The sequence below is a fragment of the Macrobrachium rosenbergii genome, chromosome 55 (assembly GCF_040412425.1).
Source record: "Macrobrachium rosenbergii isolate ZJJX-2024 chromosome 55, ASM4041242v1, whole genome shotgun sequence".
In the NCBI taxonomy this organism is placed as follows: Eukaryota; Metazoa; Arthropoda; class Malacostraca; order Decapoda; family Palaemonidae; genus Macrobrachium; species Macrobrachium rosenbergii.
Window position 1 is genome coordinate 79,513,312 of NC_089795.1, and position 21,851 is coordinate 79,535,162.

Below are 21,851 nucleotides of genomic sequence, written 5' to 3' on the forward strand. Positions count from 1 at the left end.
ATGAAACTTGGTAGTGAATGGAGTGACCATTTGCTGTAGGTGACTGATGTTTCCTCTATCAGCTGTTTCAATGAACTGCTTGACATGGGTTGGAGCTGTCCCATGGTGCAATCATTGGTAGACTGTCTGACAAAAGGAGACTAGCATATTTTGTTATGATCAGTTCTTCCCATTGGTCCGAGTCCTTTTCTACCAAAAAAGAATATTTTGGGATACCCTTACTTTTAACACCTGAGCAGTCACCCTTTGAAGGTAAGGAACCACAACATTAACTGAAAAAATGTATGGTTGGAAAAGTAACTCAGCTTCCAAAACCATTTTATTTACATGACAAAAGTATGCTAGTCAACAACTGACAGCTGGTCCATGGTGAGCAGTATTCAGTAGAGAGGCAAATTCTATTACATGATAAAATGGCTGGCCAGACTATGAGAAAGCGAGAGTTGAGAGAAATTAGATTTTAAGGCATACCATAACTTCATAAGTTACATCCAAATAAGCAGTGTCAAGGGGGGTAGTTCCGGAAATGAGTGATAAGAAGCACAGTTTTTAAAGAATTATGGAGACTCCCATGATTGTCAGGAAGACCTTAATTACTACTGTTAATGAGCATCAAGAGATAGCGGCTTTTTCAGTTATTTTCGTTGATCAGGACCACATGATCCTCTTTAACAAAACCTTGATAATAAGATGAATTCATGAAGACGACTGGGTTAACTGCTTCCAAATGAACTCATTAGGCTAAGTCTCCCTAGGTTAGCAGAGATTATGAAACTTCCAAAAACGGTGTCATAGACCACTTGCTATCCCTGGGAGAGTCCTAGCTCTTAGTGAGGCTTGAGTCTATTGCAAGAATAAGTTGTCCAGTCTTGTTCTTACAAAAGAACCTGACCTTTACTTACTCAAATTAGCTGCTGTTACAATAGGTGGTTATCAAAACAGTTTTCCCCTTCACAAGTTAATAGGTCAAGTTAATGAAGAATTAGACTTCTTGGAGAGGTTTCAAAACTTGGCAAAAGCTCTGAGAGGAGATGATACCGATGGAATTTTGTTTTATAAAGCTGAGAACTCTGTACCTCTTGAGTGATCTTGTAGCAAATCTGATTTAAAAACATGATGCAGGAGGCAAGTAACTGAACCCTTGTATATTTACAAGAAAAAATAAGCTGCTTCTTGTTGAAAAGGCATCTTGGGATAGGGCAACTTGTGTAGAATATCTTCAGATAAGGGGAAACTGACTATATGTTAAAAAAAATCCAGATATACTGCATAAAAATAGAGACTGTGGCCTTTTAGCTGGGAGCTATTAAAGTTTTAATTTGCAGGTTCACAAATTTAATAAAACTTCTTTGAAGCAGGAAAAGTTTGTTTCTGACCTTTTTGATAAGCCCAAAGGAGTAGCAGTTACAAGGAAGATATGTTGCCCATCACTGACTGCAGTCCATTTTGGTCCCGGTACAGAAGGGATACAAAGGTAGATAGTATTTCTACTTAGGGGTAGAGGTTTACCTTCAAAGGAAGGGACAGAATTCTGATAGTCTTGAACAAGGGTGAATCCACACTGATCACTCTCCTTAATACACCAATAATTTGATCAGTTACCCAATAAGCACATAATAATATGATTTGTCACAGGATGCTGTGGTAAAAGGTGTACGGAAAAGTTGACCTTTTTAAACCTCACTGCTTACATGGTGTACTACTGTACCATAAAGTTGTCAAAGTTGATGTGACCTTTCCAAAGTTAACCACTTCAAGACAGTTCAGCCTGCCGACAACCATCAACTCAAAAATATTTGTGGTCCTTCTCATAAAGTAAATGTCAACTGAATTCATAGTTCTATCCTGGAGAAATAAAGTCCTCATCCAAAATGACACAGCACATGACCACTTCCATTGATGGTGAATGATGAACTCAAATTATGGATTTTAGTGGTGAGGGAATTCTGTTTAAGCCAGCTTCCAATAAAGCACATGTCGTTGCTACAAGAAAAAGGAATGTTTCTATCTCAAGATTTCTTTCACTAGTAAAGATGCTCCAAATGAAATCTAGATCATATAAATTAATATTTTCTCTTACAAACAGGCATAAGAGGAGGGTTTCTGCAGTACTGTCATTCCAAGACTGGCTTGAAATAAATGAGCAAAGGACAGTTTAGTATTGAACCTTGTCTCAAAATAAAACGTGTTGACCTAGTGGTAACTAGGGCTTTTTAGTGGTTTACCAATCCGAAGCCTCATGTGAGACTAAGAGTCTTGCCAACCAGTCTCCAGTGTACAACTAAAACAGAATTCCACTAGAAATAGCTTAGACAACTAAAGGATTTCTATAGTATTACAAAGTAGCTTATCAAGATTATTCTCACACTGCTAGTCTCTCACAGGGCTCACCCAAAAGATTTGTTCTTGAAAGAAAATTTAAAACGGAACAAGGTAAAGTTTCAGAAGTTGGATGGCTAAGAGAGAAGTGACAAAAGGGAACGGACGAGAAGTAAAAGGCAGAAACTAATGCAACTGGGTTAAAGGGAGCAGCAAAGAACCCCTCAGTACATCAATATTATGCTGTGCAAGGCGCGCTGCAAGTGGAGACCTAATACAAGCACAGAAAAAATGAAATGCCACAAGCAGTGCAGATGAATCAGCCTTACTCAGGTAGATGCCACTAAGGCTCCCTTTATCATCAAGCACAAAACTAAAGTAACTGTCACCAGCATGGAAGAGTCCTGCTTCACAAAATGTGTGAACAGACTTTACTGGTCTCCAGCCTCCATACTTTTAGGTCCAGCTTAAATTCTCGAAGAACAACTAACCCACAACAGCTGATTTGAAGCTCTATTCTAACTATCCCTTAGGCGGTACAACTTGCATGGCGCCATGATCTGTAGTGTACAAAGCACACTCTTAGGCATAAGCTACACTTGCTTTCTTCCTTTTGCTTCTAATCCGTTCCATTCGGTCTCTTCCTACTTAGCTGTCCAACATCTTTAAGGGTCACGTTACTTCAATCTTTACCTCTCACCTTAGACTCGAAGAGGCTTAGCCTGAAGGATCTGAGAACAAATCCTTCAGGAGAAGCCTCAGTCTAAAAATCGGACTCAGTCGTCCCGGCAAAATAATTTACAATAATTTTAATCTGATCTAAAATAAGTAGTTGATGAAGGGAACGCGCCCAGGCGCATTATCAGACACTCACACGTTCTTATCAATATCTTCGACTTTTGATTGCGAGAATCAGATATTACAAATAGAGGAAGGCAAAGACGTAAGTAAAAAGAATAAATAACCGATAAATGAAACAACAGAAATATTCGAGACCCATATCCACATAATTCCGATTTATCATAGAGGAATTCATTCTCCGGCAATCTCTTTACTTACATCGTAAGCGGCAGTCCTGACTATAAACACGAGGCATGATTTTATAGTCTCTGCTAAGCCCATAAAACCGGCCGTAAATCTCGCCTTCCTTTTGGTCCGAGAGAATGCAACCGGTCGTTCGAATGTTCCTCTCGCAATGTGGAGAAAATTATGAAGTTTACACTTCCATTCCGTCCGCCGATATACACAGTATATATATATAACATACGCACGTATCTATGATTTACTTTACGCACGCAATAAATACGTTGGCGAACTGGCATTCAACGCTTTCTACTCGGGGAAAAATCAAAAGCAGCCGAGCGGTAATATTTTTGTAGAAGAATGAATGGGCTGTATCTAAACAAACTCGGCTATCGCTAAAAACTTGTTTTGATCGTTTAAATTTTCTTACAGCACTGTTCGAAGCTGTTCATGGTCCTGTTGAGTCCAAGACCTAGGCCAGCCAGCAATCCGCAATGCTTGGGTACCTAAGGGTCAAAATGCCATGGCTATGTTTTTGTACCTAAGTGAAGATGAGGGGGGAAAAGTGAAACTGTAAATAAAGGTCAATGTTGTAAGACAGTGTGAAAGTGAAGCCAGTGCTCTTTAACAAAATAGTTCCTCGCTAAATTTGTTGGCGACGACGGAGGAAAAAAATTGTAAGGAGATAAATCTTGAACTTTCTGGCCTAAAAATGAAAACACTAACGAGCACTACAAGCATGAGATCAAAGAATTAGATCATTCTTGTTAAATAAAAAAAAGAAAAAAATGAAAACGGTGCTTCAGAATTACTCATAGAACACGACACTCTTGAAGCAAAATGAGTCAAGAATAATTTGGGAAAAAAATCTGATGAAAACTGTATATTGAATGTTTATATGGACCTCGTCAGTAAGCCCAATTAACAACGACCTTTAAATATTTGTGAGCGATAATATAGTTAGTTATGGGGACGCCACGTGTACGTGTGAATGTATATACATATACAGGTCAGAGGTTTATGTCTTCCAATAACTGATCTCTTCTTTCTGTATTTCCTATTACATTCTGTTACTTCTTTGAAATGAACACCATATTCTTTGGAAGCATGAGTAATGTTCATCTTCTGAATAATAATAATAATAATAATAATAATAATAATAATAATAATAATAATAATATGTTATATGCATTCGAGTATCAAGAATTATAACGTAGGTTTTCTCAGGTGAGAGAGAGAGAGAGAGAGAGAGAGAGAGAGAGAGAGAGAGAGAGAGAGAGAGAGAGAGAGAGAGAGAGAGAGAGATCCTTAAACATGGCTTGAGGGTTAGGGTTGGTTGTCTGGTAATTTAAATGTATGTGACTCTCTCAAAGTTTAAAAATGTATTCGTTCATAATACTTTGTAAAGTACACGAAACACATTCAGTATTTCCATCTGTTAAAAGACTTATCTTAACATACGGTAGAAAAACTTACCTTAACATACGGTCCACTACGTGAACCTATTTGGATAATTTTGAGTACGGTGCTTCCAATATAAATAAATCTATTGCATACGCTCTTTAGTCCGAAGCTCTTCTACCAGAGTAAAAATTCGAAACGATTCAATTCGGTGGCACTGAATGATGCAAATCTGCAACGAAAACAAAAATTGAAGCAATTCAAAAGTGAAAGTTGAGTGAAAAATGCAAAATAAGTTTTGTTTAAAAAAATCATAATATCCATAAATGAAAATTTCTCAGTCAGATGGATTATAATATTATATATATATATATATATATATATATATATATATATATATATATATATATATATATATATATATATATATATATATATATATATATATATATATCAGCAGTTTTCCACTAAGAGTAAGAGTAATGATTTCAGGAGCAATGAACCTCCCAATTATGGATGGATTTGTACTGCACAAGGCATGGCGTCGCACGCTTCCTGACCCTATTGCCACAAAAGTTAACCGAATAAAATAAAATAAAAAAAGAATATGCAAAATCGGAGGGTCTTCCGGTCATCAGATTAATAGTAAAAATTGCGAAAAATAGACACTAGCACAGAATAACTGAAGTTTATGTTACTGCTTATCACTAAAGAATCACAGAATAGTTACACGGTTTCCTTTTTTATCGATTTATGCATAGTTATGTTTAATGCATTGGGGATAACAAGAACAATAATGAATATCTTTGAGACCCTAATATAAAAGGGAAATATTACGCTTGTCAGTGCAACTCTGCACATGAAGATTTCTGCAAAGACAAAAATATGAAAAGATAGTGCCTTTGAGACTTGAAGGATGGTGTTTGCTAATGGTGAATAAAAAAATTCTGTCTTACCAGTTACAATCGCATTTGTTAACAATATATTTGCACTGCTGACGAGACGCATTTGGCATTTGCAATTACAGTACTAAGAAACTTTCAAAAGCAAATGATCTATTAAGAAAGATCCTGTAGGCGCCATTGACGGCGAAGCCTTAAAAAAAAAAATAGATTCCTTGCACAACTGCTCTTGAGTATGAAATTTTGTCTAGAAACCAATAAACTGTAGCTGGCCCAGAGTCCAGGCCTCCTCTAAAATCACTCCACTACAGCTACTCTTGGGTTCGAAGCCCTCTCTAAAGAACTAGCCAGCCAAAGTAGCTTCCACTGGGTTCGAAGCCTCCTGTAGAAAACACTCCACAGTAAATTTTGTTAAGTCCAAAGCCTCCACTAGAAAGCAGTCCACTGTATTTGACCTTGGTTTGACGCCTTCAAGAAAACAATCCACATTAGCTGCCCTAGAGTTCGCAGATTTCTCTTGAAACGAATCTTGAGTTCAAAGAATTCTATTAAAACCAGTTTCCTGTAGCAGCTCTATAATCGTAGACTTCATAAGAAATCAATCAATCTACAGTGGAAACTCTCGAATTCAAAGCCTTATCTTAAAACCAATATAATGTAGCACATCTTGAGGTCGAAGTCTTCACTAAAATACGTAAAAAATGCGCGGAAGTTTCTTCAGCGCAATCGAGTTTTCTGTACAGTGTATAATCAAGGCCACCGAAAACAGACCTATCTTTTGGTGGTCTCAGTATAATGCTGTATGAGGTGCGGCCCATAAATCTTTAACCACGGCCCGGTGATGGCCTGTCCTATATCGTTGCCAGATTCACAATTAAGGCTAACTTTAACCTTAAATAAAATAAAAACTACTGAGACTAGAGGGCTGCAATTTAGTATGTATGATGATTGGAGAGTGGATGAGCAACATACCAATTTGCAGCCCTCTAGCCTCAGTAGTTTTTAAGATCTGAGGACGGACGGACAGACAAGGCCGGCACAATAGTTTTCTTTTACAGAAAACGAAAAATCACTGTGGCTGCTCCCGTTCAACGTCCTCACTAGAAACCAATCCTTTATGTGCTTTTAAGTTCAAAGCCTTCATTAGACCAATCCACTGCAGTTGCTCCAAGTTCAAAACTACTGTAACTGCCCCGAGTTTGAAAACTTCACAGTAGGTACTCTCGAGTTCAAAATCTTCTCTAAGAGCTTATCCAAACTAGCTGCCTTTGAGTTTTAAGCCTTCACATGAAACGAATCCACAATGTATTTGTTCTTGAATCAAAACTTTCATATTAGGCAATTGCACTGTAACTGTTCTTGATCATCACTGCTCCCTAAAATCAATTCCTTTGTAATTGCTTGATCAACATTGCTCCACACAATCAATTCCTTTGTACTTGCACTAAGTTAGAAGCTTTCACTAAAAAGGTTAATCAATTATGACCAGTCTCGAGTTCGATGTCTTTACTAAGAACAAAAATTAGCTGAAACTGCTCTGGAGACCTCAGCCTTCCTTCCGTAGTAAACATTTTTAATGATTAACGTTCAATTGTTACTCACTATGAGATCTTGCAAATGAAAAGAGGAAATTTGTATAAAGACGAGAGCAAATATGCCAAAAAGGTCATGATCTGCCATGAGTGAATCTTAAAGGACAACACATAAGGTAAATTTTCTAAAGAAAAGAGAGGGAAAAACAAGTGTATACGGGTATATATACACATAAACTGACCATATTATTTTAAGTAAATTTTCTATTCCGGTTCGTAACAGTTTTCCCGGGAAATCACCACTGCATACGGTTAAGGGTTTGAAGAGAGAGAGAGGGAGAGAGCGCACTAGAATGAGCTAATGAATAAATTTGTTTCAGCGTCAGTCGCACATCAAATTTGTTACGAAAGGGAAGCCTAGAGCTCTGACATACAAAAGATTATCGAACATACAAGTATCTAAAAATATTCTCTCTCTCTCTCTTTCTGTGTGTGAGAGTCGTCTTTTAAATTTCTCCTTGGATGACAAAACCTTGCCTAAATTCTTATAAAGAATTTCAATCCTTGAAAGACTTGCCCAGCTCAAGACCTCACACCTCGAAGATTCTTGCATCGCACGGAGCTAACGAGAAAAGGTGGGAGTAGCATCAGTGTCAACACCTACCTACACAGTTAGGTACTCTCACAGTCATGTCGTGATCGCCATAAGCTGTAATTCATGTGCCATTGAATGAGCACTCGCATTGTATCTTAGGCAGCTTACTTTGTATAAATAAACGGATGACGGAGGGAGGAGGGGGTGTGTGGGGAGGCGGGGGGAATAAACTGAGAGTCGGGTAAAATGCTCAACAGGTGAGCATGTCAAGGCTGATACAGATGTAAAATAGAAAAGTTAAATGGTTTCAGCTACTGTTCCAGAGCTTTGAATATTGTGTCTACAATATCCAGGATATCGACGAAATTTCAAATCTCAAAAGCCATGTTATCAAAGCAATCATCAACTATCGTATATATCACAGATAAGATGCAGCACAACAAACTTCGTGATCAAGTACAGAACTTTCAAAAGATTCTTTGGACAACTGCAACATCTGAGCCCCATCCACAAGCACTTCTCCCCTACCCTTTCTCTTTCCCCCTCGGGGTAGTTTCACATGAGGTCAACTTTTCTGGAGTGGCATGAAAAATAGTCCCTTCGGGGTGGTCGTCCGTACCAAACTCATACATATATTAAACGGCTCCAAATGGCCAACTAGGCGAGCGACAGACCGGACGGCCCCGCTTACAGCACAAAGTTGCGCTGAAATGAAATATAGCGGCTGGAACGAATCGGCTGGGGATTTTTCCAGGCAGGGATTTCGTATCTGATTTAAAAGGTGTGAAAAAAAGAAGAAGAGGAGGAGGAGGAGGAGGAAGACTTAGATGCACAGAGAAGGAGGATGTAACAGGGACGTTGGAGAGCAGGGTGTGTTAAATAGGAGAATTCTGATATCTTTATTAGGCAGAAGAAGGTGTCTTCTTATGCGAAGGAGACTCGAGGAAACGGCTCTATCACAGGCGAATGCGCACTCATTCACGAGATATCAAGCGCGATATTAATGAGTTCGTACGGCACAAACGAGGCTGTTCCTCCCAGAGGGTGGAACGGATCCATTACTGGTGTCTTTGTCCACTAGGGCGGCGCCACCATCGCTGCGGTAGGTGACACTTGGGGAAATATTTTGATTGGTCAGACTTCGATTCGTCCCGCGTGACTCGCTCTTTGGACGAGGAATGGAGAGTCAAACTCCCATTCTTTGGTTAATGTGTGTGCGCTAAGAATCGCCCTTCTCCCCCTCCCATCCATAACACTTTTTCAATGTCCCTCTCCTTCACCCAACCTCTCTCCCTTCCTCTCTCCCTCCCCATTCCCCGAACACCACCACAAACCATCATACATTTGGCTCTCCTACTGTCGCTCTTGTCGACTGTTACATGTACGTTTTTCTGACACTGGCAAGTGTTTTTTCTTTTTTTTTTTTTATCTCAGAAGCTGCAGAACTCACACTGGCTGGACCGGTTCAAGTACTGGTTTGTTTATGCGAAGTGAGTGAATGGTTTTCCCTGGCATCTCACCATGGCTTTTTAATATGAAGAGACGATCGACACGGCAAAAAAGGGCCTACATACAACTCGTCGACTGTAAGGAATGGAACGTAAACGTAGAAAAGTGTAAATATACAGACACGTTAAAGTTCGGTTCCTTAATTTAAAGGTGAAAGGCAAACAGGACTGCTGTAAGTTTTATTAAATATAAAATATATATATATATATATATATATATATATATATATATATATATATATATATATATATATATATATATATATATATATAGTCCTGAGTAAGCAATATAGACGAGTATTCAGATTTTAAGTTTCCATGAACTACAGTTTACATTTTCAATAATTCACTCGTTAAATTCGTCATCGATTTAGTCATACAGCAAAAGTTCAAAGCACACAGAGTGATAAATGTCCTTTTTATTTATAATACCCAAAATGTACAAACAGACTGGACACAACACAGATACTGCACAAGGTCAACTGATGAAAGGAGAAAGTATTCTGAAACTAGTGACAGTTTATATGCAAAAACACCTCGTTCAGAAACAAGAATGTGCAACCAAGAACAAGGTTTAGAAACACGGAAACGTTGCTATGCAAGAATGGGCAGCAAAGCACTATTTTCGGAGGATAGTATAATTAAGCACTAGGTTTAGAAGCACCAATACACAGCTAAGCACACAGCTTAGAGGCACGAATGCACAGCTATGCACAAAGTTAAGAAGCAAGAGCACGCAGATATGCACTAAGATTCCAAACAATATTGCGCATCTAAGCATTAATCAACTTAAAAACGATCGTTTTGATTCAATTGTAAAACAATAATCAGCAAATTTTCGCTGTTCATTTATGAATAGGTAAATTTTTGATATCAGAAAAAATTATGAATTACGCAATTTTTATAATTATAAATGAATAACACATATTTTGTTCCATACAATAAACAACTCTCACTTTAATACATTGACTGGTGATGTTTCGTGGACCTAAAGTATGCATTTCGCTTATATCAATAACATGACAAAGAGCTAAAATCTGTCCAATTATCTTACAAGCTGGAAATTTCAAAGCAGTTTATCTAAATTTTGGTCAAATTATGTGAACCAACACTCGAGTATATTAATGTATGTTAGCATTTATTTTTAGGGCGTGTGGGAAGTAAGCACACGATACCTATTTATTACTAAAGATGAATATGGCATATGAAGTAAATAATTACTCAAGCCAATTAAATGAAAACCAGTAAAAAATTCACAGAAGTTTCTTCGGTGCAATCAAGTTTTATGTACATCGTATAATCAAGGCCACCGAAACTATATAGATCTATCTTTCGGAGGTCTCGGTATAATGCTGTATTATCCGCGGCCCATGAAACTTAAACCACCGCCCGGTGGTGGCCTGTCCTATATCGTTGCCAGACGCACGATTATGGCTAACTTTAATCTTAAATAAAAATAAAAACTACTGAGGCTAAAGGGCGGCAATTTGGTATGTTTGATGATTGGAGGGTGGATGATCAACATACCAACTTGCAGCCCTCTAGCCTCAATAGTTTTTAAGACCTGAGGGCGGACAGAAAAAGTGCGGACGGACAGACAAAGCCATCTCAATAGTTTTCTTTTACAGAAAACTAAAAAAAATAGTCGTTTAGTGCAGAAGAACCTAAAAAGAAGAAGGAAAAAACATTTACCAAAGATCAATTTCTCGAAGTTTCTCATCATTAAATAAGCTTAATTTGTTAAATAAGGCGATGTTTCTTAAAGCAAACAAGAGATATATAACTGAAATAGTACACAGCTGAGGCAAAGAACTATCCAAATCAGTAGAAATCATCAACGAAAAGTAAAAAATATCCAAAAGAAAAACACGAGGCATGAAAGTGAAACGTAGGCGCAGGGAGCAGAATTTTTCAGTACGTCAACAAACTTTCAGGCAATTAGCTCAATTCCCCAGAGCAGACACCATAAGGGCGCAATCATATGGGTCTCCGATCAAACCAAGCGGAATGATGTCGTCATAAACGTGTTACATTACATTATATATATATATATATATATATATATATATATATATACATATATATATATATATATATATATATATATATATATATATATATATATATATATATATACATATGTCTATATTCTATGTCTAAACATACACACACAAACATATATATATATATACTGTATATATAACTAAAATTCGGGAAGATGAGTTGCTTAAAAAAAGCTTTTCATAAGTACATATCAAAGTGACAACTAATGTATACAGTCAGCCATATAATATAACCCATTAGAATCTAACCCGTTAGCATATTCAAAAACCCTAACAAAAAATTAAACGAGAACACGCGCAAGTATCTGCATGAGAAAAAAAGAAAAGAAACATAAAGCCATCACAACAAAATAGAGATAATTGGGAGAGTAAGCGGAGGAAAGACCGCGTAAACAAAAGAGAGACATCAGTGAGAACAAGAGGACATCCTCGCGGACAGGTGGTGGGGAAAAAAAAAAAAGCAAAGCCCAGATGGAAATCTCCGTGGACCTTGGGAACAATGAGGAGAAGATGGGTATCCAGGGGGGTATGATGAGAGGGAGTTGGGGAAGGGGGGGAGGCTTGTAAGTAACAGATATGTATAAGAGGGATTAGAAAGAATAAAGGGGGAGGGGTAGACAAAACCCCCACAGCAGTCGTCAATACGACCGTCGTGTCTCCCTGGGAGATGTTAATACACAAAAATGATGTCGGAGCTACCCAACGTGGCATCCTTCAGGGCCATTACCTGTCCCCCAACCGCCAACCACCTCCCCCTCCCCCCTCCCACCGCTCCCAGCCCTCACCCAAAGGTGAAGGCACTTTAACAGTAAATATATCGTAAAGTGTCGCGTCTGGACTGAACATGATATTGAGGCACATTAAAATATTCATGATGTGCCTCTTTAATATATACAATATATCTGAAACAGGGTTAAAATCATAATTTTCTTCATTACAAACGACTTAATTCCTAGAAAAACAAAAAACAAATAACGTGAGAGAAAATTTGTTATTTCGACCTGTTGTTTACAACAAACTCCCCAGGTCTTAAATCTGGAAAATGCCATGTAGTTGGTATTCATCTCTGCAGGTAACTCGTGCCGGGGTCAAGCCAGGTCAAAATAGGTCAAATTGAGATGTTAATTGAGAACAGGGCCTATTGACAGATCACCTGTAAGGCTACACTACGCGGCTCACCAGGGAATAATCATTATCCCATAGGTCACAGACGGGCAGGAAAGCGACCATCAAAAAATAATCAAAATAATCGTTTAAGCCAGAAGTAAAATATCAACGAGAAAAATATCGAAACAATTAAAATTTTAAAAACTGCTTGCATTAATAATGGATTTATTATATGTGCAACGAAATTTTCAGTAAGTGTAAGCCATATCTAAATATGTAAATTTCCTCAAAACTGAAAATGAATTAATCTTTAGTTGTAAACGGTGAGATAGGTTGTCCAAGTTAGGAGACTAAATCTAGGCGAAGAAGTCATTATCGTAAACCACTGATGTTACAAACTGAAAAATGAAAAAGGATGATTTGTTGCTTCTTATCAAAATTCTCATTCCTGCTGTGACTCCTTCGGGGTATCCGAAGCAGGTATTATGACAGAGAATTAAAATTTCAAATATTTATTTGCACTTTTGACCCCCTATACACCGTAGTCTATCACTTTCCCTGCTTCTAATTTACTCATACCTTCTCTTTTAGTAAAAAGCTGACGATGGATACTGTGGCTAATGCCCGAAGAACCTTTTATCCAGTATCTGGTACTCAGTCCACGACTGGATTTATGGTTGTTTTTTCACTACTATGCTCTTTGTTATGTATACGAATCTATAAAGTTTTCATCATTTTTGTTAATGTCGAAAAGGGAATGCTGTTAAAATCTTCAGAAGGATTACAAAATGTCAACAACGAGATTTCGCTTCGTCAATATTTCTGTCAAGTTGTTCAGTCAATTAAAGTACTTTTTGAGGATACGCCATTTCTAAATTTTTTATATAAATAAAATGATCCGGTATTAGATATTTATGTAGCTGATTTGCTGATAGGACTGACAATAACGAAACAGGTCGGTAGTTCATATAATCACCGTTACCCCTTTGCTTTAGTCGACGAAAAACGGCAAATTTCCAACTAGCAGGGACAATGCTTTCAACTGCAGAGCTATCCATTATGCCAGTTACCCCGTAGTGCCGTCAGTACACATCACGCGGTGCACTGTAGGCATTACTTAAGGTTCTTTGCAGCGTCCTTTCGGCCCCTAGCTGCAACCTCTTTCATTTATATTCTCTTTCTTCCATCTTGCTATCCACCCTCTCCTAACAATTATTTCATAAAGCAACTGCGAGATTTTCCTCCTGTTACACCTTTCAAACCTTTCTACTTTCAATTTCCTTTTCAACGCTGACTGACCTCACAGGTCCCAGTGCCTGGCCTTTGGACAAAATTCAATATTCTATTCTATTCTACTATGCCAGTTTAATTAAATATGAGTACAGTGAGTCGGCTGGCTATGCCCTTGGCTTCACTTGAATTTTTACTTTTTAGATTCATACCAGTTCTTTTAATAGGTGTTCGTTTTACATTGCAACTGTTCTTTAACAGCGTCTAAATCTGGTTACGGCCTGTTCGTCCTGTATCATTTTCTTTGAGTGCACAGGTTTCAACGTAATTTTACTGCCTTTTGAGAAAAATCGAAAAAAAACTACAAAATCTGCTGGATCACTACCTTAACAAAGTGAACAAATTTACGTTTGCAAGGTATAACACTATTAATTATATGACATTTCTTTCTTATTCTTACTTTTGACGAATTAATATCTATATAAAGTGCTTCTGCTGTATGAATCAGTCACTTCACTACTTTCTCCGATAGCTTGCATTGGCGTTAGTGATTTCATCGTATTCAATAAACATACGTTGTTATAATCTATTTCGAAATTTCATTCCATTCCTAACTGAATTGAATTCAATTGAACTGAATCCAAACTTTAGGCCAAAGGCCAAGCACTGGGACCTATGAGGTCATTCAGCGCTAAAACGAAAATTGACAGTAAAGGTTTTAAAGGTGCAACAGGAGGAAAACCGCGCAGTTGCACTATAAATCAGTTGTTACGAGAGGGTGGAAAGTAAGATGGAAGAAAGAGAATATGAAAGGAGGTACAGTAAAAGGAACGAAAGGGGTTGCAGCTAGGGGCCGAAGGCACGCTGCAAAGAACCTTAAGCAATGCCTACAGTGCACCGCATGAGGTGCACTGACGGCATTAACCCCCTACGGGTTCCATTCCTTATGTCATCTGTCATCTTTCGTTATAACGAGAGCTCATAAGTCGAAGCTCGCATAATGCTATTTGCATCGTCTGACTTGAGGATTTTACCAACAGTGTCAGTATAGTTCAGTTAACTGGTACAAAAAAAGTTCCTGATTAGAAATCCTTTAATTAAGCTATGCTGCAGCCAGCAGACAGTTCTCCTGCTAATCTTTCACAGTTTTCAATATTTTCCGAGAGGATTCATTTATTTTTTCTTATCTCAGTCAAACACCTCTCCATCCCACCCACTTCAGACGGATTCAGAATTGTTAATGCTCACTTTTACGGCTCATAACAATTCTCTGAATTCAAATAAAGTTTAGTAGAATCTTAAGTACAACAATTTAGTTGACCTAATTTTACTGTTCATAATGTTTTAGACATTTTTCTGAAGGAAAACGAAGTCTAGCACTGTCCAGTGCAAGACCTAAAGAAGAGAGATTCTATTTTCTTGAAGTCTTGGTTCAGTGGTTCCCTGGTAAACTTTCTCACTGCCGCACGTTAAGTTCTACTCCATAACTACTTACTGAGATTATGAAATTTCAACACCAAGCCTTTCAATAATTTGGGCACTTCGTAAAAGATAAATGACAATAACCCAGTTACAAACCTAGCTAAGGCTGCTGATAGAGCTCGAGAGTCTTCGTTAGATTTCCCGTGCACGTCTCAATAAAGCACCAGAAGGAACGTGAGAATTTGTCCCCGTGGTTCGCTCGCGTTAACTCGTTCCCTTTTACAACCCAATTCGATGTTCTCTTTCTCTGCCATTCCTTGAGTCATCACGGTTCCTTTCTTCTTTCTTCCTCTTTCTCTCCTTGTCCTCCCAGATTCGATCCTTTTGTCGCACCGCCACCCCATTGTGGTTAGGTCGGAGTTGTCGCAGCCTTCCGTTTTCTTTGGTCGTTTTCCAATTGGCCGATCATTTCCTCTCCCATTCAGGGTTAAGCGGCCGACGTCTTAATGAATTTACCGCCTGGGGTCTCTCCTCAATTTTTTTTTTATTTCTTAGCCTCTTTTTCTTATCTTTCCTCCCATTCACTATCCTTCATAAAACTGTCGTGAATTTCCCTTTCCGGCGTTTCTCATCCCATAGACGATCTTCTTCTCTATCACTTGGTGCAGGAATTCTATCGCCAGCATCTCTCGCCCTCGCTAAATGCGCTGCATCCATTAGTGTGTCGTGTGACAAAAAGGTTTCGTACTTTGATTTCACCGACAAACTGGCGAAGATATGCCTTCAATTACTGAGATCTATGGACAATAATGGTCTCCTGGGGTGCAGGTGTTCACGGACTCTTTGCTTGAAATTTTCCAAACAAGAAATGGTCTTCGTATACGTAAATATCTTACCGATGAGAAAGACAAACATTTGAACTTTTTACAACGAAATCATAACAAATGGAATGTTTCCGGAATGGTAGTGATTGTAACCGACAAATAGTAACACAAATATATACATAAAAAATAATTTAAATATTCTTAGAAAAATAATGCAACAATAATGCTTCTGGTGTGTTCAAGTGAGATACATGCATTATCAAAACCTGTACACCAGATTTCCTAATAAAATTATCTTGAAGAAAAGTTACCTCTCCAGATACGCTGATGTCAGACGTGGCAGGAATAAATTGTATCCACTGTCTCTTATGTTACGGAATTAAACAAACAGTCTTTATTTTCATAATATCTTTAAAGTAGTAAACTCATGGCTTCATTAAACTCTGGAGACGCATGGAAAATGGATGACTAAGTAGGAATAACATAAGAATAACGTTAACTCTTATTATCAAAATTATGAGATGGAGGTGTCTGCATAAGAGAAAAATCTTGTGGAACTTAAAGATTAGTAAATTCATTTTAAGTAAACAATTCAACTGTTCCTTTTATCTCACATATAAATAAAAGAGCAAAGAAAAATGAGCAAGTTATAAATTAGAACAGAATACCGTGATCAAATATAACGCAGCATAAGGTGAAAAGAGCAACTGTAAAATTAACACAAGAAAATAGTAAAGATAAGTTCAAAGTCAACGAAATCTGCAGTTATTAAGACATGGTCTGTAACCTGAACATAGATGCACAAAAATCCATTTCAAATAATTTTCAAGAAGGATGTTGACATATTCATGAGGAATCTTTCACCAATTTTAATGAGTGACTGTGACTCTGTATTAGAACCCCGAAAAGAAAGCTATATAAAGCGCTGCCATACTTAAATATCTGCTCAGTAAAAAAAAAAAAAAACTACAAAACGAAAAATTCACGTTAAATCGAGAAAAATAGTATTTATATTGTAGACATTAAAAAACTAATGCGAAAAATTGTTAATGTCTTACAATCAACTCTATGATTACAAATCCAAAAACTTCTTAGAGGGGCGCAGTGGGCCTCGAAAGCTGAAAAATTTCGCACAGTTATAATATGCTTAAAAAATGTACACATGAGGGGTCTTTCTGTCCACTGCATTTGTCAGAACGTGATAATATACAAATACTATCAAAATATTATCTAGACTATTTCACCATCTTGTGATCAACTCTAACACTCTACACAAAGAGTGAAAGTTTCTTGATAACAAGAATAAAAATAAAACTGAAGGAAATGACAATGAAAATTTCACTTGGCACAGAAATCTCCGAGCAATCATTCTCTGGTTCCCACCAACGCACGCTGAGGACCGAGGAAGTGGTCCTCCTCGATCCGAATAAAAGGGGTCCAGGACCCTACTGAAAGAACGTCAGGCCGGACAAACGCCAATATTTTATGGGACCACAAATGTTTGGTCAAAATTCCGAGTTGGAAATACAAGGGTCGCGATTTATCGTCCGGGGATTGCCTGTTGTGTGCCTAAGGTTTTAAGAGTAATTCAGGTGGAGTAATTTATTGGATCGCTTTGGCCCAACAATCAGTGTACGTATGTAGTCTCTCTCTCTCTCTCTCTCTCTCTCTCTCTCTCTCTCTCTCTCTAGTCTCTCTCTCTCTCCTTAGTTCTTCTACGTGACGTGACTTGACATAGCAAATGAAATCCAGTTTTACATATTATAAAAACTATAAAATAAAAGCTACTTCTCTCTCTCTCTCTCTCTCTCTCTCTCTCTCTCTCTCTCTCTCTCTCTCTCTCTCTCTCTCTCTATCTATATATATATATATATATATATATATATATATATATATATATATATATATATATATATATATATATATTATATATATATATATATATATATATATATATATATATATATATATATATATATATATATATTATATATATATATATATATATATATATATATATATATATATATGCTATATATATATATATATATATATATATATATATATATACACACACATACATATATTGTATATGCATATAAACATGAATCTAGAAAAATATTTAACCACACCCTGGACCGAATAGCCTCCGCATCTTACAGAACTTTCTTCGGTATAATCATGTAACACCTTCTCCAATAACGTACAGGTTGCTAAATAATAAGGCATGAAACGTCCTAAACAGGAGTGTATCCATGAAGGAAAATAAATAACAGTGAGTTATGTATTTCAATAAATCCTTCTGAAGTCCAACATTGAGCGACACCAGTTAATCTTGAAATCCTCAAAATAAAATTTATTTTCATCTTCCTTACGAACTGTAAATCAGTCTTGAATACCTTACATGAGAACGATTATAAGCTGTAAATAAATTGCAGGAACGTTTACTACGGAGAAATGCGAACGCCGGTTATTTAGAATCTAATATCAAAATAAGTAAACAACTAGCGCACAATACACCTACAATGTCATTGGGAATATCACGGTGAAAACCGCGATATGCGAATGTATTCCTACGGCTTATTTTTTTGACAATGAAGGTGGAGGAAAAAAGCGAAATTATTCAACTGGTATATAAAAGAATAGAAAATATTAAAAAGCGCTATTCAGTATAATTACATAAATCTAGTGGTCAGGTTTTTTTTTTTTTAATGTAAATTTCCTGTTTTATTCTCCGCCTGAGCTCAAGCGCATTCTATGGATTTCCGAAAGATTGAAGGTCTTATCTCTCCAGTTATTTTCCCAGGGTCTATAATCCATTCCCATAGCTCCTCCCTTCTGCCAAACCATCACCCCCACCCCACCTCCTACCTCCACCCCCGCCCTGCTATATACCGTTTTTTACAATAACCTGCGGAGGGTGGAGGGGTAGAAGGATGAGGAAATCTTACACACACCAACAAGATACAGGAAAAAGAAAAGAAAAGGAAAAGATAAAAAAAAAAGTAATACAAACTTTCCGTGGTGTGAGGCCCGAACCTGAGACGTTAATTGCTTGTTATCCCTTGGTTAAAAAAAATTGTAAGAAAAGCAAAAACTGTAAGTAAAATATACAAAAGAAATCTCCCTGAAAGGTTGTGGGCGACAGAGGATAAGGATTTGTGTTTTTTTTTTTTTTTCTAGGACCGAGGTGTGGTCACATGAGTAAATAATGAAAGGGAAAATCGTAAATATATGGCAATTACGGGGTAGATGCGGGAAAGATAAAAGGCGAGAAGCGGCGTTATTCTCATAATGCTAACTCAATGCAGAGGAAATGACATTTGAAATATCAAGATAAATAATTACAACCTAAATACATAAATACCTTAAAACGCCATAGATTAACTACGCGTTCCAAGATATAAATAAGGAGTAAAGGTTAACACTATCTTTCTTAATCCATACAAAATTACCACATGATATCATCACTTGTTATTTATATTAATATCGTCATTACCTGTTCTCAAAAGCCAATGACATAATTAACAACAAACCGTATAAGTTAAAAAAGTGGCCATTTACCCACAGATATAAAAAAGATATAAGGAAAAAATATAGTACTCATTATCTGAATAAGATCGGTTCCTAATCAATCTATGATGTTTGACAATAAAACATCAGTGATGGAAGCATTTTGAATCAATTGGCAAAGCTTTGGCAATATAATGTAAACCAAACACATGAATAAATAAATAAATAAAAAATAAATAAAACTGTCTGAGAGAAGGAAAGAATTTTACGCTACAATATGTCCGTTTTGCAGTTACAATGAATTAAAGATGATGTGGAGTAGCAGATACATTTCCTAAGCTTGCTGCATATACGGGGGCCCCGAAACAGAGGACGAATGAATTCGAAAAACAAAGTCCTGTCACTGAATTTTGATGTAGTTCAGGTATGTCAAGACTACGCACTGAAGTTTAGAGCGATCTGTTTTGTTCATTTTATTTTTTATATTACTGAAAGATGTTTCTTTGATTTGCAGTCGAATCCATTTGTTGGGTTAAGCCACGAGACCGTTCTGAACTGTGTCAGATAATCAGATAATCAGTATCTTAATATCAAATGATTTCAATATCTTTCTCGTTGCCAACAGTTCAAGCATAACAACAAACCAATGATTCAATTTAAAGTTTGCTGCTTTCTCGGAAATAACGAGCAAGAAAGGCGAAAATTCCCTCACTGCGTCTAATGGCTCATTTTGACACAATCGCTGGCATACTTTTATCTCTCTCTCTCTGATTTTATAACCGCACATTTTAAGTAATGAATCAATATCCAAAGTCAACAGAACCTTTCTGTTAATAAAACATACACAATGCAAAAATATCGGGTACCGTAATTACACGGTCCTCCCTTTTTTCCTCTTTCAACTCAAATGTTTTCTGCCTGTGCTAATACTTCAGCAGTCTAATAAAAACGTTGAAGTATCACAACTTCAAAACATGGATCATTACCATAGTCAAATATAAGCATTGTCTTCACTATGGATTTGCAGAAAACATCCACAACAGACAGGATACAATGAGATACAAAATATTTATCCTATAAATTCACGGGGGAAAAAAATACAATCAATGAATGACCACCAAGTTTGCTGTTGTATGTGACTGAAAACAATCACTGTGTTGACCGTCCTCGAGGAATTATCCAAATGGAAAAACGCTAAAACAAAAATATATGTAAATACTTTGAACATCCGGTAATATACATATGTACCATTTTATTTTAATACTATCAATATTCCTCCTTTTCATTTAAATTAATTGCCCCCTTCCCTCCTGTTCCACCTGACCCGACACTTCCGGTTCCTAAATACTTAACGTACTTAAAAACCTAATAAGGAAAGTTTCTGCCAAGCAGAAGCTAACTGCAGTAACTGAACAATTATAACAATTCAAAAATTACTAATCTAATATTACCAATTACCCTGTTTCGCTCTCAGCATCTTTCAAAATAAAATGACCACATGGGATTGAAGGATATTCACAGAAAACAAATAAGAATTAAATGTGTATAGGAAGGAAATGTCATTCGAACTGCTGAGAAAGACAGGAACTGTGCAATATGAGGAAAGGACTTGGCGAACGTTTCTCCATGCTACAGAACTCGCAACTGACTAATTATTTAAGAGAATAAATAGAATATAAGAATTTAGTTCATCTTGATTTTACGTTCCATCTAGATTTTTCATACTCATCTGCATTAATTAATGTTAATACAGCTTTTGCAAGTTCATCTTTTATTGTATACCAATTATTTTTTTTATTGTGCCAGAAAGTGTGAATCAATGATTATGATCTACTGTTTGATACCGTTATTTAGAGCAATCTTTTATCGGTTATCATCATAAACATTAATACCTCACTACTACGTAGATCTAGTAAGTTTATATAAACAATAATTTAAATAATCGATAATGTTTGCGGTTCAGGATTAATCTAAGTATTTTCTACTATCAGCTCTGAAAACAGGCTAAAAAAGGCTTCAAGATTGAGGAAAAAATGAATACGATTTTTATTCAACGCAAACTGTTGGCGAGTCGAAATCTCTCAAGTTTCTTCCGAGTGAAAGACTGAAGAAAACAACGAAGACATTTTCAAGCTAGAACGTTGATGGTTTAAACGATGTATACTACAGCCGTTACCATAAAACGAAAGCACATTAGCAAAGCAAAACCAATAAAAAAGTAACGGATGAGAAATAGTACGATCAGAAGCAGATAGACCGACGAAGAAATTCTATAGACCGATTTCCTGGTAGCTCCTCTTCGGGGCCCTTCTCCTCCTTTCGCCGTCTTCCCACACGGTCGCCTCCTAGTAAACACAATCAGCTTTTATGCTGACGTCAGCTTAAGTGAGACACAAAAAGGAATAAAAGAAG

At 36.9% G+C, this 21,851-nt stretch overlaps 1 long non-coding RNA gene across 1 annotated transcript in view; it reads right to left on the reverse strand.

Moving 5' to 3' along the window:
* The window catches only part of LOC136835133 (uncharacterized), a 338,270-nt gene that overhangs the window by 2,745 nt on the left and 313,674 nt on the right, over nucleotides 1-21,851 (reverse strand). Inside the window, exon 6 of the long non-coding RNA XR_010851988.1 lies at nucleotides 4,819-4,975. This is a non-coding gene — a long non-coding RNA (uncharacterized lncRNA). The remainder of the gene's footprint in view (nucleotides 1-4,818; nucleotides 4,976-21,851) is intronic.